The sequence below is a fragment of the Copidosoma floridanum genome, unplaced genomic scaffold (genome assembly GCF_036245765.1).
Source record: "Copidosoma floridanum isolate Cflo_tuat_1 unplaced genomic scaffold, Cflo_Japanese_pri ptg000028l, whole genome shotgun sequence".
NCBI classification, from domain to species: domain Eukaryota; kingdom Metazoa; phylum Arthropoda; class Insecta; order Hymenoptera; family Encyrtidae; genus Copidosoma; species Copidosoma floridanum.
Window position 1 is genome coordinate 4,631,132 of NW_028321905.1, and position 24,957 is coordinate 4,656,088.

At 34.6% G+C, this 24,957-nt stretch overlaps 1 protein-coding gene across 2 annotated transcripts in view; it reads right to left on the minus strand.

Moving 5' to 3' along the window:
• LOC106637917 (kinesin-like protein 64D) overlaps positions 1-24,957 on the minus strand; it is a 461,671-nt gene that overhangs the window by 412,193 nt on the left and 24,521 nt on the right. The gene's annotated exons all lie outside the window — the stretch shown is intronic.

Sequence of the window (24,957 nt, forward strand, 5' to 3'; positions counted from 1 at the left end):
TTGAGCTGCAGTCTTGCTTTATCGAGTCAGGATCTGGAGGAGCTACTAGGGTCGAGCCGATGATAAAATGACCAGGTGTCAAAGGCGCGGGGTCTTCGTCGTTTGAACTTAAAAAGTTGAGAGGCCTGGAGTTTAAGCAAGCCTCGATTTGCGAAGTAAGCGTGTATAACTCCTCGAAAGTCAATACCTTGATGCCTAAGACGCGTTTGAGGTGAAATTTGCATGCTGTCACGCCTGCCTCCTAAGGTCCCCCAAAGTTTGGTGCGTTGGGTGGTATGAACTTCCACTCAGTGCCATCAAGAGCGATTGATGCGGCTACTTCTTGACTGAACACCGACGTCTCGTGGAACATCCTCTTTAACTCGGCAGCTGTACCCTAAAAGTTGGCACCGTTGTTTGCAAAGTCCTCGTCGAAATGTGAAGCGTCGAAAGACGGTGAGAAATGCAGGCGTAGATTAATCCGAGACTACTCCAACATGTATGGCTTTGGTAGACATGCAGATGAATATGGCTAAGTAGCTCTTGAGTGATTTACGTCCTCGACCGAGCGAAGCGGTGTACAAGAACGAGCCAGCGTAGTCTACAACAGTGTGGGTGAACGGTCGTGACGGCAGGACTCAACAAGCTGGCAGTAGAGCCATTTTCTGAGCAGTGGTGCGTCCTGCTTGTCGAGCACAGGTAGCACAATCTCGAACTTTACCTCGTATTGTGTTCTTACCTCGTAATACGCAGTACTGACGATTGATGGTGCTGTGTGTAAGTTGTAGGCCTCTATGTAGTGTGTGTAGGTGGGTATTACGAATCAGCAGCTTGACGATGTGGTGATGAGCCGGAAGGATGATTGGATGTTTTTTAGCCTTCATAAGCGCGACATTTTGCAACCGTCCTCCTACTCTCAAGAGTCGGTCAGGATCGAGGAAAGGGTCAAGTCTACATAGACGACTTGAGCTGCTGATCGGTTTGCCTGCAAGCAAAGCTCGAATCTCTCCCTTGAACGCTTTCTGCTGAACGAGGCACCACAAATACACGCGCCCACGAGCTAGTTCTGTTGCTGATAGCCAGTTGAGGCGTCTTCTTGAAGAGCTTTGAGTGTTTTCTCTAAGACGTGCAACATAGGAAAAAATGCGAATTATTTTGTTGATCGAGGAAAAATTACTGAACCAGATCTGCCAATTTTTCTGATCTTAAGGCGTGGTCAACAAATTCAGGCACGTTCGATACTCAAGCTCGGTGGTGAGCTCTTGGAAGAGAGGAGCAGGCCAATGTTGACTAGACTGTAGTAGCCAGTCAGTACCGTGCCACCAGAGCTCGAAGTTGGAGAGCTGAGTCACGGAGACGCCTCGCGAGGCACAGTCGGCAGGATTTTGTTTGGTTGGTACGTGTCTCTAGGTTCTTTGGGGCAGCAGGGTGAGGATTTCGCTGACTCTGTTGGCCGTGAATGTCTTTCATCGTGAGGGGTGTCCTTTCAGCCACGCCAATACCACCTGTGAGTCGGACCAGCAATGCGCGGCTAAAGCGGGGCGTTCTATGCTTTTGGTGACCAAAGCCGAGCAGCTGAACGAATAGAAGAGCACCACAGAGCTCGAATCGAGATGTGTTTAACACCTTGATGGGCGCCACTCTTGCTTTGGCGATGAGCAGCTGCGAGTGACTCTTGTTACCTTCTCGATGCACTACATAGAGAGCGGCAGAGTAGGCCTTCTCGGAGGTGTCAAGGTACTTGTATGGAGCGAACGTTGAGTAGATCTTAGCAAAACTCTTGCCAATTTTGAGCCACTGTAACCAGCAGCGTCTGATCCCATTTTACTCCCTGCAGCCATAAATTTTACAGCAGAAGCTTGGCCTTGATTATCACTGATGATAAAAGACTCAGGGGGTCGTAAAGCTTAGAGATTTTGGATAGGATTTGTCTCTTGATTGTTGTTGCGTCCTGCGACTCCACGTAGGGCTCCAGAGCATGCCCAGAGTAGACACAAATACATAGACAGGAAGCGAAAGCTCGACAGGCTCCGTGGGCACCTTGCAGTAGCGATCCCTTACTTGTTGGGAATTTGATGAACATTTATCCAAGGGCATGCCCGCAGCTGACGTGACTTGGGTAAGATCAGTCATCTTTCCAATCAAGCCCTCCTCGGTGTCGTCTCCAGTGATGAAATCATCAGCGTAGCGATTCCTTTCGATTATCGACGCTTCCAGGGGAAAGTTATCTCGCTCCTGCTTGGCTAGTTTGAGCATGCAGGCGTTGGCCAAGGAAGGGGCTGAGACCGTACCGTACGTGGCAGTGTTGAGTCGATAGTTGACAATGAGCTTGTCAGGAGCTTCTCGCCAGACGATGTGCTGGTAATCACGATCAATCGGATCCACCAAAAATTGACGGAACATTTTTATGATGTCGCACGTGCAAGCATACTTGAAGAATCTCTCGCGTATCAGGATCGTTCTGAAATCTTTGAGGAGGTTAGGACCCGTGAGCATGAAGCGTTGAATACCACTTATATTTTTTACGTGGAATACGCTCAATAGAGGGGTTCCTTCCTGGCCAGCTTCTTTTCAGTGCTCCTGAGGGACGCCAGAGCTATTTCTCGAGTGCCTGAAACCGTAAGAGTTTTACTACATGGCATTTAACGACGAAGCGACCTGAACTGTCGCGCTTAGCGTGTTGGTTAAAGTGCTTAAGGCATTTGGCATCGTTCGAATACATGTGCTTGCGGCTGCTAGGCTTTTCGACCTCCCAGAACCTTCGAAGCGTAGTAGACAGCTCGTGGTCCACGGTTAAGGGAAATGACTTGGTAGAAGCTACCTCATCGTCATTGGCCGCACGAGTACCTCCCATGGTTACCCAACCAAAGACGGTGCGAAGAGCTCATGGTGTACCTCGATGCCCTGAGACTAAGAGGGGACGCAGAACAGCCACCAAGACCTTAGCGCCGAGTAAACAGTCGATTCCGCTCGGGACGTCGCAGCGTGGATCTGCCAATGTGAGTCAAGCTAGATGATCCCAGGCCTCCATATTGACAGGAGTTGATGGCAACGACGAAGTAAGCTTGTCTACACTGAGGACCTTTAGGTCGAAGTTGAAGTAGGGATTTATACCCGACTTAAGTGTGACATAGATCCATCCTTTGGCTACTGTAGTCGTGTCACCCAAGACAAAAACGGCGACTCGAGTTTGCTCCACATTGGCTTCTAGCGCTTTGGCTACGTAGGAGGCTACGTAAGATTGTTCAGAGCAAGAGTCGAGGAGAGCTCTGGCTTGGTAGACCAGTCCTTTTCGTAAGATGAGGTTAACTATCACTGTCGAGAGCAGCCTTGTTTTCCCTGACAGCGCTGCACACGATACCGAGGAGCCACCAAGCCCAGTGGGTAACGGTGTTTGATCGGTTGGTGTAGAGCCACTAGATGCGTAGGTAGAGTGCTGATCAAGTTTCTTATCCATGTGCAGAATGGTGTGGTGTCTACCTTGACAGGCGCGACAGCGATGCTTGAATGCGCACTTTCTTGCGGGATGATTTGGGTTAAGGCAATTAAAACATAGCATGGCGACCTTTGCTTGCTCTCGTCGCTCAGAGACAGACTTGCTGGGGAAATCTCGGCATGATCCAAAGTAGTGAGCCTCCTTACAAAGGGCACACTCCTTCTTGGCAGGTTTGTCCGGCTGGTTGGTGGCCACGTGCACAGCGCTTGGCTGCTGCGACGTGTTCGCCTTTTTGGCAGCCTTAACACTGCCCCTTTGTTCACTTGTCGATGGTTTCTGCTCAGTAGAATCCAACCGGTCCAGAGTATGTATCCTGGTCTCCAGGAAGAACTTCAGAGCCTCATAGCTGGCGAAGGTTGTGGCAGTTCTGTCACACTCCTTGGACCAGTCCAACTGGGTAATTATGGGCATCTTTGAGGTGACGCAGTATACGAGTAATGGGTCACACTCAGCAAACTTCGTACAGAGAGGGCGAAAAACGTTTATACTCTTGTTAACAGTAGCGAGCAGCTGGTTAAGATGTGAGACGGACTCGACAGGTGACGATGGCAAACTCAAAATGGCTTTAAGATGGTGTTACACCGAAGCAACTTGTTGCCATACCTCTTATTCAGCATTTCCCAAGCCGTGTCGAAATTAGCCTCCTCCAACTTCACACCTCTAAGCATTTCAGCCAGCTCCCCCTTTGGGCTATTGATCAGGTGTTGAAATTTTATAACCGAAACCATTTGATGATCGACGATAACTAGGGCCTTGAACTTGTCGCAGAAGCCTTGCCACTCTCTTGGACTTCCATCGAACACCGGTAACTTTACCTTTTCCAACTGTGAGTAACTTGAGGAGACTCGGCCAGTTTAGTTGTGTTGGTTGGTGCCAGTGTCGGTGGGTGGGGTTGGAGTGAGACTGTTTATTGAACCCTGAAGCTCTCCTGCATTATCACAATGAAATTCCATTGTATTCTCATAAAGCTTATCCTTGAAGTAAGAATGCTGTCCAAATTACTCTTCTGCAATGAGGAGCTCCATATTGCTCACCTCGAATTCATCCCATCAGCCTTGGAGGATACGCATTCGATTCGTCTAGTCTGCGAATGTAAATTGGTCGGCGGCTTTTGCTTTTTTCGTGTTACTCATGAAATTCTTGATGTATGAAGCCAGGAAATTTTGCTGGACGGTGAGATCGCTGAATTTCGCATCATTTTCGCTTTCTGACATATTTGAACGATGCTTTATCCAAGAAAATTGCAATTCACTGCAACCACGTGTTGCGCAGTGCTACATCCGTCGGCTCGAGTATTCGGCACGCGGATGCTGCAAAGGGGGGGGGGCTTCAATCAGGCACACAAAACACAGCAGATCTCTTACACTTGCAAACTTTATTTTCTTGCGTCTCCCTAGCTAAGCTAATCACAACCTTGTTGGGACGACGCTGGCGGTGCAGATTTTAGCGTAATATCGGAAGGGTGCTCGTGATTATAAGTATGACAGGTTTTAAAACAAGAATAGATTTTTAATATATTTGTACAAATGTATAAGGCCAGTAAACTGAAACACGGCTTTACGTTTGAATACTATCTAGTCACAAATAAAATCCAAAGTGAAAATTTTCTAGATGAGTACTAAATGTATGTACACAATTTATAATAATTTTTTAATGGTCTCTTGATGGGGCTAACGATTTAAGAAGCTTAGCATAAAGGGCGTACGAGAGTAAAAGAGCCAATAAAAGTGTGAAGTTCATTACAGAAACTATGTACATACACATGATGTATAAAAGAGTAACAGCTGTCAGAAATGCACAAAATTATCACTCATATACATAGATACTTTCTATATGAAACATCTCTATATTAATAATGACTAAGGCCAAATCCTTAATACGAGGCGCCTAGTAATACAGGCATTAAAGGTCTTTCTGATTAGTCCAAACGATCAACTTATGACACGTGCCAAGGATAAGGCCCTTTGCACAATCGGCTATCAGCTTGCTAACTTGTCAGACTTTTATGCGTCCATGAATGTACGGATGGATTGGTTCCACAAATGTGGGATCTTGCTTTAATATCTAATTTTCTATTTATATTACCAATACAGTGAAAAAATGTCTCGAGGGATGCGGGGACAGTATATCCATGGCAAGCAGATTTTGTTTTTTGTGGAAGTCACAAAACTACTTTATTAACAATTTCTTATTAGTTTATCTACTTGCCTGAGTTTTAAATTAGTTTAAAATCGTCATAGTAAAAAATGAAAAAAATTTACAAATATAATCACGATGTGGGATCTTGACATCCTTGAAAAAATCAATGCTACTTTAATTCGTCAACAATCTCGTATATTATGAGACTCAGAGCCACGATCATAGATACAACCAGTAGCACACAACCCAAACACATATAGTCAGTAACTCTGTATTTATAATCACTCACTATAATAACTTTAATATGGTAATAAACTGTGTTGTGTTAGTTGGACAAGGCGAGGTAAAGCCCAATAAATAAAGATATTGGATGACTTTATTTCCAAAGAACAAAGTTTAATAGGAACTTTCAAAATTAATAACAAACAAAAACAGTTTAATAATATTCTTACAAACAAATATAAAAGGCATCACTTTGATACAAGGTAGAAAATGATACTTAAAATCAAATGTTGTTGATTTACAAAATATAATAAAAGAAAAAGCAAGATTCACGATAGCAAATTTTACACGCATTAATCGTTTTTACGTTTTCTACTATCTGTTTCCAACATAACTTCCAACGCGCAGCGATATTAGCTGGAAAACAATTAAAAGAAAAAGTAAAATAAAGGAAAGAATCTTTCAATTAAAGCGAGTTATATAAAAGTTAATAATTACTTCTTGGAAGAAAAACAATCTTTACTTTTCTTGTTACAATTTTTGTAGAATAATAAGCTTTCTCCGTAAGATACGAAAAGATAATCATACAACGAATAAATATTAAGGTAATATTATAGTTTAAGTAACAATGGAATATCTTAATAATGCTATAGCAAGTGAGAAATACATCTTAAGCTAATTATTATAAAATCAATAAATCTTCTCGGTACTAATTCAATTAATTCGCATGATACAGCACTTATACATCGAGATTAGACTGTAAAATAGATTCTCGAACGACGATAAATTTAATAGAAAAACGTCAAATGAAGTATCAAAATTAGAGCACGACACAAGATTCAACGGGGTAGTGGCTTCCTAACTACATGGTATTACAATGAACAAATTGTTGAGATGAAACGGCACCCTCCGGTACCAAGTAAAACACGTCTACGAAGCCACTTCAAAGGGTTTTACTACTTCTTCAACGAGGAATCGCCAGCGACAATTTGCAAGCTTGACTCGACCCTTAGGAACCACTCGTTCCTTACTTACGGTTACCAATTAAGTTGAGTTGGAGTCAGACGAAAGCTGCCCACGAATTAAATAATTCCACCAGGTGCGAGAGTACTGCTACCGAAGAAAGGAAGAAGTACTCCTTGTAGTCGAGCTCTTCGACGAAGTGTCCGAATTTTCTACGGCCCTTTTCTTTTCATCACACCATCCCTTCTTAGTACTTAAAGACGACAAAACCACTAATTGCCTTCGCTGGTTTTCTCGTTTCCTCGTACCTGGTCGTGACCCTATGCATGTTTTTTGAGTGCTCTTCACATATCGGGACCCTACAAAACATTTGAAACTAAGCTTGAATTACAAGTGTACGTCAAGTATTGGGGTTTCGATGTGGCTACATTTTTAAATAATAGTGCAGTTTGAATAGTCTAAATCATCATTTAATTGGTTATAAGGCTTTCAAATGAAATAAAACTCACTTGCACATATCTGGACTACCTGCAAAATAATTAATATCGGTCAATTACTACAGACCAAACTCACCATCAGCCAAATAAAATAATCAAATAAAATCAAAATTTCGATTTTATTAAGGCATACTTCAAGTAAAACGAAAGGCTTTGTTCCCTACTGCCAATTTATTACGTCCGAACATCTAATTAAAGGGTGGAACTTGTAGATTCGATCTACAAATGAATGAATTAAGTTTTGAATCGTCAGAAACGTCTCAATTAAAGTATACTTTTCTTTATATCGTTGACTTAGTATTGTGATGTTAGGTTTTACCAAATGGTATGTAAGAAATGGTGTTAGTGTGTCGCATGGCGAGCTGGCCTTGACAAACTGGTTAAATTTATGTCTTATGTAATGTAGAAGTAGCGTATTGTACTCGTCTCTTTATTTCAAATCCTTGTAAAGGGTTTTGTCATACGTTATCTATTTAATTTTTTCTTAGTATTCAATTTATTTATCAAAGTTTCGATTATGTTTCTATCAATTAGAATTTTGAATCTCAAACATTTGAATTATGAACATAAACTAAATCAACAACTAAGTTATATCTTATCTGATGATTTTTTAAAATTTGGTGAAGCTAGAAATAATCGATTTTTACAAATAGTGTAAATTATAAAGTTTTAAGTTCTCATCGACAGTGTTATAACAATTTGTAGTTTTACTTAACTTAACTTACTTCTATGATCGTTGCACAAAACTTCAAAAATCATCACTATAAACGTTTATTAACGGTTTACCTGCGTGGAAATGACATGTAGAACTTCTGAAACCTAAAAATATTCACAAACTTTAGTAGCTGCATTACTTACTGAACGCACCTGCCCACCAGCATACTATCAGGCCAAGTACATTTACTAGGCCATACCCACGATCTCTACTTCTACGACTCCTGAATATTCAGTGCCGAGCTTTATCGAAATTCCTGTTTCTGTACTACTCAGTCTGACCACCAAAAATAAACAATGGATCACGGGACCCATGGTAGGTAGAGTTCCAATGAGGTTTTCATAAAGAAACTAATTTTGGAAGTTGGATAATTTTTTGATAACTCTTTATTAACATAACTTTGCTTGAAAAATACAACATTTTTTAATGCTCATTTATTATTTTATATTTATAAAAATTTATCGCTCAACTTCTGTCATCCCATTTAAATATACTTTAATATTTTATCGTTTTATATGATTTTTTTAATATTCTACGTTACTAACGAAATTCCTCGTTTAATTATGATTTTAAATTTTTGCGCCATTTAGTAACGTCTCGTTTACACATCGGAAATTTTAACTAAGCTACCAAGCTAAATGGTTAGGACCTAGCTGTACTGCCTAGCTAGGGCCAACGTAGACGTAATATGGGACGTCAGGTTGGCAACAGTTAGTGCCTAATTACATATCTTCTATATATCACACTCTCTCTCATAGATATAGGTATACTCATTAATTTCTCATCTTGGAATCACATAAGAATGAGCTAGATTTTCGAGTAGACTATAATTTGAGTAGTCTAATCTCTTTGTAAACTTAAAATTTACTCACAATATCGTGCTCTGAAAATGTCTTATACATAAAATTGCTACGTACATATGTAGACAAACTGGCATGTCTAAATAGGACCGAGCTCTTCTCCGGTAAGATAACACCACCATTTAACGTAATTTAAATTTTCTTTTAAATTTATACACCGTTCGGTGACGCTAAGAGACAAAAAGAAAGAAAGAGCGCGCGTGCGTCTGTATATACTACTCTCGCTGTCGATAAAGTGTGCGGTGGTGGAACGACGAACAAAAACAAAGGGGGCAAGAAAAAGTATGACGCGTTCTCATGTTTTGGATGAGCAAAGGGCCTACATAAGAAGCTTCGCTTCAAAAATACGTCTGTTTTAATGACCTACTGACCCACGATAGAAATTCTTTCTCACATACTTACGATAAAAATGATGTCACGATGACTCAACAGAAATTCGACGAGAACAGTAGAAAAATTGTACACCTTGCACTCAGCTACGCACCTCAATGCCGATCAAGTACTCCTCCACCAATTCTCATACCACGAAACCTTGTAGTAATCAACCTAGTCACTATTACGACCTTCCAAATCACCAAAAATTACCATATTTTCAACAACCACCTTTTTATCTACCTTACTACACACCTATGCATTATACTTATCCTCACCCTACAACTTAAGGCTTTCCTTACCATTAACAAGCCCCATTTTAGTATCATAACCAAAAGCACTATCAAAATCAAAATCAAGAATGGTACCGAGACTCTCGCTCTAACTGTACAAAAAATGAGAACGAGACTCGCCATTTAGACGCGACTGTGAGTTTGAATCCGATCACGCGTTCGAAATTGATAATGGCAATATAATCTACAAAGCCTTTCAAGCACAAGTAATAGGGGATTCGCCAGCAGTTAAGTTACGTTGCAAAACATTTCGAAAAGATTCGGAAATTTTTATATTAGGTTAAGACGCAACAAATGTTGTTAGTTAAAACGCATTAAAGAACAGTACAAAAACAAACTATGATAATACGATTGAATTAGAAGGAACAGCTCCACAGCGAGTATACACTCTAGGTACTGTTATGGTCAATTTATTTGATACAGAGAATGTCACATTATGAGTCTAAAATCTCCAATAAATAATGTACATATTTGAGGAGATCCGTATTTTACGCAAGAAAACGCTAGAATCAATTACGGATTAAGTGCAATGATAGTAGGAAGCAGACCAATTTAATCTATACCTTCTTTATACTGAGATAATATAATCAACTCTATAAAATAAATTTAAAAAACAAGAAAAATCCTTAAGTCTAAAAATCAAACAAAATTTTGAATCAACTTTTGAAAAATGAATTTTCTTATTCCCCAGAAAATATCAAATACCCATACCTCCACGCGGTACTATCAATGATTCTCAAGGATTTGAAGAAAATTAAAACAGAAATTATAATTTACCAGCTAGAACTAAAGTAGCTATTAAATTACCGACTAGAAACAAGATCACCAGCCATGCTTATTGTGGTAGAACTACTACCGAATCCAGAGTGTATACAGGCGAGGCAGTAGTAGATTGCAAAGAAGGTCAATATTATATAACAGCTTTAAACACAACAGATGAGTCGACAAAAATAGAAATACCTGCACAAGAACTTGAGCCTTTTGATGTTATAGAATCTGAAGACTTTTTCGGTACTGACTTCAAAGAAAACGATTTAAACGACATAAAAAAGCGCATTGAATTTATAAATAATAAGCTTAAAAGACTTCATCACTGAAAAGCTAGTTTGTCAGAAATAAGAAAAACTGTAGAAAATTACGCTCACTCATTTCACATTTCAGGTGACCCAGCTCTTCGTGCTTCTATTGTGACACATAACATACCTACAATAGACGATCGTCTAGTATATATCAAGCAATACCACTACCCCTCATCGATACACCAAAAAATAAAAACTCAAATAGAAAAATCATTAGCACACGGTACAATTGTAAAATCAAACAGCTCTCACAGCAGTCTTCTCTGAACAGTACGCAAGAAACAAGGACATGATGGAACGAAAAGATACAGATTATTAGTAGGCTACCATAAACTAAATAAAAAAACATTTACTGAAGCTTATCCACTACCAAACATTACCAAAATATTATAGCAAATCAGCAGCTCAAATTAATACTTTGTTCTTCATCTAGCCAGTGAATTTTATCTAATAGAAGTTAACCCTGCAGATGGACATACAAATGCTTTTGGCACACCTAACAGCCATTATGAATATGTATAGGAATGCCGCGGCATGCCGTTTGGGCTATGCAATGCACCTGCAACTTTCAGCGATGAATGGACGCGATTTTGTTAAGAAGAATGCAAGGCATCACTTATATTTCTTGGTAACATAATAGTGTGTTGAAAAAATTTTAAAAATCATATGACAAAAATAACTCATTTATTTAAAAAACTGTCAAAATTAAATTTAAAACTACAACTTACCAAATGTGAATTGTTGATGCCTGAAGTAATTTGTTTATGACACAAAATAGGTAGGTACACAGTCTAACCGAATTTAAAAAAATTAGAAGCTGTTGAAAAATTTCAAAATCAAAAAATCAAACGAATGTTTGACAATTTTTAAGGTTAGCAAGCTATGACCGTCATTTTGTCAAAAATTTTGCAGAAATCGCAGAAATCGCAGAACCTTTAACGTCCTTGTTAAGAAAAGAAAAGGAAAAAGATTTTAACGGACACTTACTAAACAAAAAAAGTTGTAAAGAGTTGAGAAGAGTATTGGGCAGATCACCTGTGTTAGCTGGCGTTAATTTAGATAAGCCATTTAAATTAACAATAGATACATCTAATATAGCTATTGGGGCTATATTAAGCCAAAAAGAACTAGGCAAAGACTTCTTAATTGCGTACATGCCAAGAACTCTCAATAAAGCAGTAAGAAATTATTCTACAACCGAAAAAGAATGTTAAGCAGTAGTTATAGCAGTTCAATATTTTCGCCGTTACTTGTACGGCAGAAAATCTCAGGTTTACGGGGATCATGAACCACTATCTTGGATTGAATCTATGGAAGATCCTATGAGTTAGTTAAACAGATGGAGAGCAAGACTTTGAGATTACAACTATACTTATAAACACAAACTTGGTAGATTAAATACTAACATAGATGCTTCATTATAAATAAAATAAAATTAAATGAAGACAAAAGTTACAAAGATAATTCTCCATACCAAAAAAATATCATTAAAAACTCGTTTGTTACGTACGAAACCTATACAACCTTAAACTTCAATAGCCCACCAAAATACGTCAAAAATTAATCAATTACATTTCAATACAATTGAAAGTATAAATTCAGCACCTGAAGTAAAAACAAATAAATCCAGAGATACCATATTCAAAGTACCCCGGGTTATGGAAGGAGAACAAGGTGAGTTAAGTGCACGGACAATAGCAGAGAGATTATGCTTACATTAATAAATACACCTGCAGAAGAGACCATTTGGAATGTAATGGAAAAATTAAGTGACGAAAATTTGGAAATAAGTGAAAGTGAAGAAATACTCAAAAAATGTAGAAATTCCACTGATACAGACTAACATTTCAATCCAACCCAGAATATCTCGAGCCAATGATGTTGATAAAAAATCTGTAATATTTCCACCAGAGAAAGACTCCACCTCTTCTAACGAAGAAAATTTAAATTTAACTACCATCAATCCGAAATTTTAATCTAATTTTCGACGCTCTGTACTAAATCAAGTAAACTGTACAAACAAAAATAAAGAGCAGTTACCTGATACAAAAGTTAATACTTACAGTAATAAACAGATTACGACGGAGAAAGATTTATCGAAGAATGGAATCAAAACTCTTTATGGTGGGATGGTTCCAATAAAAAAAATTTAATACAAAATAATAGCGTTTTTGGAGGAATACAATCCTTACCTACATTCCCTACTGAACATCATGACGGCAATTACTTAAATCAAAACAAATAAATTTGTTGTCATCATCTTATCAAAATTCAATTTTTTTCTACTACAGTAAATAAATGGATCGATGAAATAATGAATGAATTTATTGCTAAAGGAAGCCCCATAAGAGCAAAATCCCCTGTTTAACCAAATAAAAATTGTCCCACCACAAATAAATTACAAAGCTCTAACGATAAACTGTACAAAAAAACTTTATCACCTATTGAACAAAATAGAAGTGAAGATAGAGACAACAACCAATTTATATCCGAAAATACAGAAAACAAAACTTATTACAATAGCTATAAGATTTCCGATCAAAATATTTTACTGCAAGAAAGCCATACATCAGCATTAGAATGCATACAGTAAATTGGAACTTGGCTCATTACGAAAAAGTAACAAGAGAAATAAGCATTAGTGGAAATCTTTCTAATATTACTAATAAAGCAAATAGATTAACATTTATAAGTACTCACGAAAATTTAACTAATACTAGGGATAATTACATCTATTTTATTTCGGAAACTGTAGATTTAAAATCAGTAAACAATAAACTACTATCAGATATAGGAATCATATCAAAAGAAGAATTATTAGATGTTAAACCAAAATTAGAAGACGTTATCTTTACGAAAAACCCAAATCGCTACATATTTTCACTAGTCGTGGACAGAAACTTTACTGACGAAATAAAACTTAGCATTCTACCAACATGCTTAAAAAATCTTGCAAATGCTGTATCAGTGAAGGAAGTTAAAGCATCTCGTATTTCAAGGAGAGATGAACTCGCCGATTACTTATCTTCTTAGATGAGAAATGCCATTAATTTTATACTAAAAATTACGTCACCTTTCTCTAACGGTAAAAATTTGTTTTGGCACATGAAGATATATCATATAGAAGACAGATAAGAAAATCTAATTGAATATCATAATAGTTAATTCAGAGGTGATAGACGAGTAGTGAAAACTTATAGACAATTGAGAGATAAATATCGTTGGAAGGGAATGTGCAACGATATTTCTGAATACCTATAAGAATATAAAATTTGCCAAAAAAAAAAAATTGTCTACACAAGAACTAGAGAGCTTATGGTAGACACAGACACAGCATTGAATGTAGTTTACAAAGTTGCTGTAGATATAGTAGGCCCTCTTCCTCTTAGTACATCTGGAAATAAGAACATTTTAACAAGGCAATGCTTACTTTCAAAATTTTTTTACTGCAGTTCTTATTTCTAATATGCAGGCAATAACTATGGCCCATGTTTTGTCGAGATATTTCATTTTAACTTTCGACATTCCTAGAGTTATTCTCAGCGACAGATCACAAAGTCTTATAAATCAGGTATTGACAAAAGTATTAAAGATTTACAAATTCCCCTTAGCTTTCACTAGTGCATACCACTCACAATCGAATGGTTGGTTAGAGAGAATCTACGCTATGTTGAACACTTTTTGAGAACTAACGCTAAAAATAAGAATAATTAGAATGAAATGGTTCCCTTTGCAATGCATGAGTACAACACTTCAGTTCGTGCAGCAACAGGCTTTACACCTTCTGAACTTATCTTTGGTAGACAGGCTCGTTCTTCAAGTCCACCTTCAAATAAATTCCCACTGGAAACCTACAGATCATATGCTAGCGACCTTGCTCACTGTCTACGTACAATCCAAGGAATGGCTTGTGATGGAATCAAAATATCAAAACAAAACACAAAACCACGTTACGACGGTAAGTCAAAGCCAAAAAATTTAGAAGTTGGAATGACAGTCTACGTACTCAAAGAACCCTGAAAAGGAAAATAAGATAGATTTTTTATAGCAATTTTTAAAATTACAAAAATACATAACAATAATAACGTTACGTTAGATTCAGGAAATATAAGAATAGTTAACAAACATATCGATAAAATAAAACACTGCTACCTACAAAAACAAAAAAAAAATAAAATAAAATTCATAGTTCGAAAACTACGAATGCAAATATTGAGCTGATTTTAAAGTGATTATGAATAATTAGATGATCAAGTATTTTTGAGTTGTAGCTAGTAGTAATGATGTAACAATGAGAAAACTTAGTTTCGTAAAAGTTTAACCATACCTTTTTTCTTCTCCAATTCTAAAAATTGAAAATTGTATGTCACGTAAAAGTGTTAAAAAAAGCGGCGATGAACAGTGTGTATGACTTTTTCTAGCATCCACTAAGAGAATTGTCGTTAGTTTCGATTCAAAAAGCATTATATACTTATAATTACCATAATCCATACTGAAGTACTGTTAAGTAAATAGAATTAATATATGTTTATACACATACTATGGTCCTGGTCTTAGCCTTCGGATATGACTGTTATCAAGAGATCAATTATAATAAATTTTAATGAATTTCCTTTATATAATACTAACTTTATTAAAAATCAAAATTAAATTTTATTTACAAAAATTTAATTCTTAAACACATACGCATATATAAAATAATATTTTTTTTCTTCTCTCCTTTTCTCTTTCCTTTTTCGCCAGATTAAAATTCTAACTCTTCCGATTGAAATTTATAACTAAGGAAAACCTTTAATATAAAAGGAGCGACTTCCATACTCTTCACCAATATAAAAGACAGGACGGTAAATCTCTCGCAGCACGTGTCGATATTTATTGTAGTATAATAGCTCACACTCCTCGAAACTTAAAAAAAATCTGTTTTATGGACTAGTCAAACACTCCTAAAGCCAGTCTCCAGAAAAATCTTGCAACATAATTATCAGAAATCTGAAAAAAAATAAAACAAATTTAATAAACTAATAAATAAACGAAAAAATTTTTAATAATAAATCAATAATTTATACACAAACCATTACTTACATTAACTTTATTAAGCCCCTATGATTAAATTGGATGCAAGTTACTTCAAAATTCATTCGGATCCCTGTCTCCATAAAAAAGTCATTTGAATAACAATTCAAACACCCTTCTTTTCTATAAAACTCCACAACACCAATCCGAAAAAGAAAATAAATAATAATAGTAATAATAAAATTAATAAACACTAATACAAAATTTATTTGTTTCTCTAAAATATTAAACTCACGTTGAGCGACACACACCCTCACACCATTCTACTAGTTTGTTTATACTAGCCACTTCGAACACTTCAATGGACAAATAATAACCGAGGTACGAGAAATACTTCATACCGCAAGATTATATACATAAAAAAAAAGATTAATCAAAAAAATAAAACACTTCAGTCATCAGTTTACGAAAATACTGACGTAATGAAATCTTTTTTTTGGTCAATCCAAGTAGAAGAACTAATGTAGCAGAAAAATTCGCATTCAAAACTACAGCTAAAAAAAGTTACAAATAACTATTTTATTGTTGCAGATTAATCCGATCAATATGTTGACTAAAAACATTACCCTTTTGTTTCTGCTGACACCAAGTCCTAGCATTATGAAAGGTTAAAAAGATATACCTGAAAACCTTACGACAACATTTTTTTAGTAAATAATCCAGGTATATGAGTACACTAACGAAGTCAAGACTAATTCGTACCAAAAGGCGCGTTACTATTACATTAGTGCTATAACGTTAGATTTCCGCAGTATTTAAGACCACATTGAACCATGAACAACTATACAATAAGCAACTAGATACTGTGTTTGAACAATGTACTAGAGTACTTAAATATTAAGAATACAAAAATTTAATTCCTACATACACGTTAAATACTGTGTTCGTTTAACAAAATCAATATATGAAGATTTAAAACTATTAGTAAATCAACAAATTCCAACAATATAGTTGAAGTTATTCCTTGCTACATGACAATGAGACGAGCACTACTAATATTCATGGGTTGAATTTCAAAAAAATTATTTGGATCTATGGATGCAGCTGATTGAGATAAAATAAGTGCAGATATAAATAATCTTTACAACACTACACAAACAATATCCTGTTTGGAAGCCAAACAAAATTATATTGTGCGCTAGTTATAACAAATGGGAAAGTTTAACTAAAGAAGCACGCAATTCGGATATAAATAATAAAAAATTAAGTATAAAACAAAAGTATAAGAATGGACTAACTCTTATGGAAAATCCCTATTTTTTATACTCTATTCTTACAAAATACTTATTTGTGAAGTGGAAAGCATGTCATAAGGACACCTATATCCAATAATGATACAAAATAAACAACTATCAAAAATGTGTAAAGAAATTAATTCATACAAAAAAAAACATACGCTACTGTAACACTTAAACGCCTGCACGCACTGTCCAAAACAACAGTATTAGAAGGTAGATTAGCAGTTAAACTTAGTTTCCCACTGATAGGTAAAGAACAATTCATTAATTATGCCATGCATTAGATCCCAGTTACGAGAAATTTGGATCTGAAAGAATATGTTCTCATAAGATAATGATCTCAGATTTGAAAGGATATGTCAGCATTGAGCCTTGACATAATAACCCCATAGTAAGCAATGATCTTTAAAATTATTTCCTTACCAACGAAAATTTTCTAAATAATTGCATTAAAGATCAGAAGATTTCATACTACTGACCAGATATGCCTATTTTTAAAGATAATATAAATGAACCTTGCAAAATCGGTGAGTGACAGTTGGGTATAGTTACTTGTTAGTCAAACAAGTGAGAGTTACGCGTGTTGTTCAATAAGATTAACTTCTTTAAAATAGTTTTAGTAATAACAAACATTTCATTTATTTTTACATATTTTGTATTCCTATAAATCATTTTCAAAATTAAGCCATGCTCACTAGCAATCCGTTAATTAATTTTGTGAAAAATTACGAGTTAGAGTTACCATACAAATTTTCTCAAAAAGTGAAAACTTTTATTTTTAAATAACTTATGACTTAAATAAAAAATAAATGTGTATATTAGTGCGAGGGGCTACCCACGTGATTAAGCCATTTAAGCACTGTTCCGATGCTTTAAATCAGAATGAAATCTTTAAATCATCTCTAGATCACTAAGAAAAAAAAAATTTTTGTTAAACATAATTATGACACAGATACCCTAACTGTACATAATTTTGAAGATTAAACGAGCCACAGTCCGTAATTTAAGGCTAATTGGTAATGATTAAAAGCGAAAATTACGCAGAGCACACAGTTGTGTTGACATGTGATGCACCCGTAAGAGAAGCCATATAATTTAAAATAATGTACGATTCATTTCAAATAAAACTCTAGTACTGAGTTGCACATTTGCCTATTTTAGAAGTTATTTTACAATAAAAACGTGATTTAACATTAATGTCACTTTTCAACCAAACACAACGGTAAGTCATAATTTCTTCCAACATTAGAATTTTTTAAGGATCTTACTAAAAAATAAGTTTTATAGATTATGTCTAAGAATTCAACATTTTAAATAAAAAATAAAATTTACTTGTGTTTAATTTACTGCAATTTTAAGGTAATTAAATTAAATTTAGATTTTAAATTAAGGTTTGTCATTCGATTTAGTTTGATATTAAATTTAAATCATGCACAAACTTCCAAGCAAACTTTCAGACTTTTTTTTATACAAACAAAGGTAAATCATAGTATTTCCTCACAACATTAGGTTTCGTTAATTGTAAAAAAAAAACCTATTTATACTTAAATATTAAAAAATTTAAAAGACAAAAAAATTAATTTTTTCACTTGCATTAAACTTGGAAAATTTGTTTTTTTTAGTGTGATTTAAATTGTAGTAAACACAATTTAAGTTTAAGTGCAATATAAAGCGATTTAAATGCAATTTAAGTTGATTTAAATTTTATAAACCCTAAAGATATTTAGCATAAGTACTTAACCATTTATATTATCAGGCGGACAAATATCAGCAATGAGCAACCAACTACATGTTAGTATTCTTTATCATCGGTAGTAAGCATCAGCAATTAGAAACACAACGGTTTTTTAGCGTATTTATTGATAAAGAGAGTATGCTCTTTGGTGAGTAAGCATCTGAGATTAGAGACCCAACACTTTTGTAGTCCATTTATTGATAAAATATACTTTTAGGTGAGTTAGCATCGGCGATCAGAAAAACACGAGTTTTCTAGTGTTTTTAATGAATCAAATATAGTTTTAGGCGAGTAAGCATTGGTGATTAGAAACCCAACACTTTTTTAAGTCGATTTATTAATAACATATGCCCTTGGGTGAGTAAGCGTCAGTGATTAGAAGCCCAATACTTTTTTAGTCTATTTATTGATACCATATGCCCTTGGGTGAATAAGCATCAGCGATTAGGAACCCAACAGTTTTCTAGTGTTTTTGATACATACAATGTACTCTTAGGCGAGTAAGCATTGACGATTAGAAACACAACAGTTTTCTAGTGTTTTCAATAAATAAAATATATTTCTAGGCGAATAAGCATCAGCGATTAAAAACCCATCAGTTTTTCTAGTGTTTCTGATAAATTAAATATACTCTTAGACGAGTAAGCATTGGCGATTAGAAACCCAATAGTTTTTTATTATTTTTGATGAATAAAATATACTCCTAGGCAAGCAAGCTTCAGCCATCAAAAACCCAACAGTTTTTTACTGTTATAAATAAATAAAATCTTCTCTAAGGCAAGTAAGTATCGGCAATTCGATACCTTACAATTATTTGTTACTATTATTCAATAAAACGTGTCTTTTGGTATGCAAGCCTTGGCGATTATAAACCCAACATTTTTTTTACTGTTATTAATACATAAAATATTCTATTTTTTATTCAACTATACACAAACAAAATTTATTTATATTATTTTTCTTCCACGTGTGATTCAAGCGGGACTGAACAAGTAGTCCTAAAGTTAAACTATCATTAAAGCGAGTATATGATACTAATATTTCATAAAATGATTTAATACATCAAACATATTAGTAAAATTGTTAAATAATTTAAAAAATACTCGAAAAATATTGAATCAATTTGATGACAAAAACTTACTGTTTGTCGATTGCGTTTAAAATGTTTTACTTTCACGGGTGCTTTAAGGTGGCTCCTCACTAAATCAAAACACTGGAGTATTAAATAATATTTTAAAGGATGATTCTTGAAGGTGCAAGGAGTCTTTTCCCAAAATTTTAGACCTCGTCACCACCAAAATTGTTGAAAAAAACTAACTGGAAAATAGACTCTGTAACATAGCCTCTTATGGAGGGTCGTCAAATTGGTGGCGCAGGTTGTATGATATCTCAGCAAAGATACTATAGTTCTTTATAGAAAACTATGTAGCAGATAGAAAGAAATCAGAATCTTTCCAACGACATTCAGGTACTTGGACATTACCATGGGTTTTATAGGATATTTTGTGAAAATAGTAGATAACTGTGCAAGTCACGGAACAGATGAAAAGTGTGGGGCGTCTGCTACACCGAAGAGCGGTAGCCCGCGTAGTTTGAATTGGTCAGAAAGTTGTATGTAAAATGAATAGGAGTTGTGGGGAATTCTAATTATAATAAAAATAAATGAGACGCTGAACTAAGAAAATAATTTAATGCGGGGCTGACTTATGTACTTTTTGTATACATACGTCTGCTCGGGTCACTGTATTGTACGATATAGGTCAACGGTGTAGATGTGACTAAACTTTTTTTGAAGGGACTATAGGTACCTATCCATTTTTAGTCAAGAACCTCCACAGCCAATGAAAAGCTGTGTTGCAGTATGCTTACTCTTCTTGTGGGATTTATAGTGAGGAGCCACCTGAAGTATCTGTCAATCGATGCTATGGTATTCCAGCTTTCTCCAAAAACATAAAAAATCGTCCTATACCTACTGCAATAACATAGCTTTTAGTAGAAATATTTTAAATGTTACATATTATTGTCCAGAATATTTAAAGCCTAAGCTACTGAACAGTAATATTGTATTGAATTAAAGTAGTTTTAACTGTCAATCAGAGAACCTGCAGGTGGCATACACTATGTGTAGTATAAATATAAGAATATATAATCACTAGTTATTGCTTGGCCCATATTTTTACACATAATGAGCCATGCGTCGATTTAAGGTTAAAACCTACAAAAAAAACCCTAAAACTTCATAAACGACGTACATTGTAGCTTGTAATTTTTTAGTTTACTGTGAATTTAAGAAAAATAAATGACAAAAATGATAAGATTTATTTTTCTTTATATCCGAACTCTGTATGGTAAAATTCACGAAATATTCACATAAGATTTAAGTTATTCAATGAGTATTCACAAGGAATTTAAACGTTATCTGAATCTTAAATCCAAATTGAAAAAATAAACCTTTAAACTTAGATATATAGTTACATAAGTCAACTAATATAACTTTATGTGTTTGTGCACTAATAAATAACAGACTTATCGTATAATATTGGAAATCACTGACCGCAATCATTTCATCGTACATATACCTACATAAGGAATAAATGTTCTACGACTTTACGGTTGGTAAACTGATTTTTCTTTGGCTTGAAAAATGAAAGACTTTCTGTCATTCAGGATATAGTACAAAATTTTATTTTAGAAAGAAACTAATGTTAATCAATCTGTTCATTATTTCTAACTTTGCGTCATAGAACAAAACTTGTCTGAACAAAATAGTCTCGTGCTGCATTAAACTAAAGTTAACGAAAAAAAAGTCAAACGTCAGGTTCTATATTAAGAGTTATTATTATTAAGTAATATTTTTTGCGCAACAAAAAAAAAACTTAGGAAGTGGCTCGAACCTTGTAGCTCCAGGACTAGAAGAAATTGTAGTATTAACGATGCTATCGTAAATTAACTGTCTGGAGGTTCAAATCTTACACATATTCAGAGAAGATCTCCAAAGTTTAGGCTTCAGTTTAATAGCATAATACTTAATTAAAATGTTATCAAATAACCATTTGCCAGATTTAAATACATTTATTTACAACTAACAACTGTTTATCGTAAAACAAAACTTGACTAAACAAAAACGTAGCCAGCTTATTTTGCTCGTGAAGACCTCACCTTCATTAAATTTTATAATGGTTATAGAGGTTTTTACTTCGGGTATTATTATTTTCTTTATAAAATATATTATTTAAATAACATATTTTAAAAAGAAAATAATAATACGCAAGTGTACTTGAGTGTAAGATAAATATTATGCAAGCTACTTATTTAATGGTACATTAAAACATCGTAAATATGTCTGCTTTTATTAAAATAATGATTAAAAAAAATGGTAATGTAAAATACTGAAAATCGATTAATACATGTCTTCTTATAAATATAATTAACTGAAAAATCTGTCGTAAAAATGTGGCAGATATCGATTAAAGATTGCACATGATGTTTAAATCAATTCGAAATACCTACTGGATTGTTTTTCAATCTTGTAAGAATATTTCGTAAATTTAAGCCATCTTCGTGCAAATACAAAAAAAAAATGAGCTCACTTTTAAACTTTATTTGTCTAAATTTCATTAATAAAAAGACTATAAAAGTGTTGGGTTTCTAGACGTTAATGCTTACTCGCCTAGAAGTTTATTTTATTAATAAATGGACTAAAAAAGTGTTGGGTTTCCAATTACCCATGCTTACTTGCCTTAAAACTTATTGTATTAATAAAAAATCTAAAAAAGTGTTAGGTTTCCAATCGTCAATGCTTACTCACCTAAAAGCAAATTTTATAAATATATCGATTTAAACAGTATTGGGTTCCTAATCACTGATGCTTACTTGCCTAAGAGCATATTTTGTTAATAAATCGACTAAAAATATGCTGGGTTTCTAATCACCGATGCTTACTAAACTAAAACTATATATTATAAATTTAAAATACAAAAATAACTGATGTGTTTCTAATCGTTAATGCTTACACGCCTGAGAACAAATTTAATTCATAAATCGACTAAGAAAGTGATGGGATACTAATCGTCGATGCTTACTTGCCTAAAAACATGATTTAATAATAGACTAAGAAACTGTTGGATTTTTAATCGCTGTGGCACACTCGCCTAAAGTATATTTTATTTATCAAAAACACTAACAAACTGTTGTGTTTCTAATTGTCAATGCTTACTCACCTAAGACCAGATTTTATTATTATTATATCAACTATGAAGAAGTTTGGTTTCTCATCACCGATGCTTATTTGCCTAAGAGCATAATTCATTAATAAATCGACTAAAAATATGTTGGGTATCTAATCATTGATGCTTACTTGCCTAAGAGCATAATTCATTAATAAATCGACTAAAAATATGTTGGGTATCCAATCACCGATGCTTACTTAAATAAAGGTATATTTTATTCATTAAAAACACTAAAAATCTGTTGGGTTTCTATGCGTTAACGATTACTTGCCTTAAAGTAGATTTTAATAAAAAATCGAATAAAAAAGTGTTGGGTTTCTCATTACCGATGCCTACTCGCCTAAAAGCTTAGTTTATTTATCGAAAACACTAGAAATACGTTGTGTATCTAATTGTCAATACTTACTCGCCTAAAAGCAAATTTTACATTCTTGACACATCAAAGAACAAATCAAGCCCACACTTGAAAAAATTGATAGAGAATTCATAGCAAAAAGTGAAAAATCAACCAGATGTTGAATTGATAAGATGTAACCTGATTTTTCACTTTTTACCTTGAATTCTCAATCAATTTTGCCAAGAGTGAGCTTGATGTGTTCTTTGATGTTTCAAGAATGTGCGTCTACTCTTATTTTTTCGATGAACTAGCTAGCTACTAAATAAACAATGTAGAAAGCCATGAAGTTCGAGTAACCTTATCGATAAGGTAGGAAACTTTAACTATCTCCGGACTGCCCTTAAGCACATGCAGAAATATATTGCACACAATTATGACGAATGTATCAAAAATAAAAATCTATTAAATAAAACTATTCTATTAAGGATGTATAACTCTATAATAAAATTAGGAAGAAACTCTATTTTATATATTGTAAAAAGAGTAGAAGCAAATTTATTTCTGAAAATCTAACTGGTATAAAAATTGAATACTTGGAAAATCGGAAAAAACGGGATAGCACTATTCAAAACATTTTAACTTTTCGATTCACAAGAGCTCAGACAAGATGCAAATAACATGTCTATTAGATGCCAGCAAAATAGAAAATTACATTCTGATAGTGATAATAATCATTTACCTCCTTTTAATGAGGTTCGGAAAAAAAATTTTTAACATAGAATCGTCTCCAAAAAAAATGTTTGTAATATATTTGAACACATCATCAGCAGTGCTCATGAATTTTTTTACAATTTATACCATGGAATTTTTCGAGAAAAAAATTGCTAATTTAAGGCGGTCTTTTATGATAAAACAAGGTTATTGAATTCCTAGGTTAGACTGCCTTTTTATTACAATAAATGTGTTACAACGAAAAAAAACAAAAAGTTCTTATTGATATCTTAGCGAGAAAGAATGATGCTGGACTAAAAAAATTAATTATTGCCAGCATTTTTCAAAAATATAAAGGATTACAATCGTACAGTTTCAGATTTTTAGAGTGCAAGAGAAGGTGTGTGGTAAAGGGAGCCGAGTTTGGCGGGCAGGGGGAACTCCCCGTTCCACATCTCTTTGAATAATACAATTAATATTCTAAAACCTTCTTAAATATAAGTAGATAAGCTATGGCGGTTCTAGCACATCCCCTCTCCACTGACATAGTGGCCTGGTCATTTGGGGGTACTAGCGTCTGTCGCTCATAGCGCTGTGAGCGCGCTAAATTTAACTTTGCTGATATGGAATAGTAAGTCTAAATATGAGAGAAAATAATAATGAAATTAAAATTGAAATAAATATTGAAAGTTCCAACTGCAAAAGCTTATTGAATGTTGCACGTGTGAAATTATAAGTTTAAATGTAAGTGCACATAGTAATGTAATGAGTAAGTGTTTAAAGTTTCAACTGCAAGATTTAATAAATAGATTTTAGCACTGGTTTTTTCGCGCACAACTTAAATGTGCGAAATCTTGCGCAGCTTGTGCACGTGATGGATATACACAATTTTTTCTTCATGCGAGTGCGTTACATTATAATGTGGGATGTGACGCGGTTGGAAAATAAATTGTTAAACATTTTCGTTTTATTTTGTTTAATCATTATAGTAAAGCGAAAATTGTACATATATTAAACTA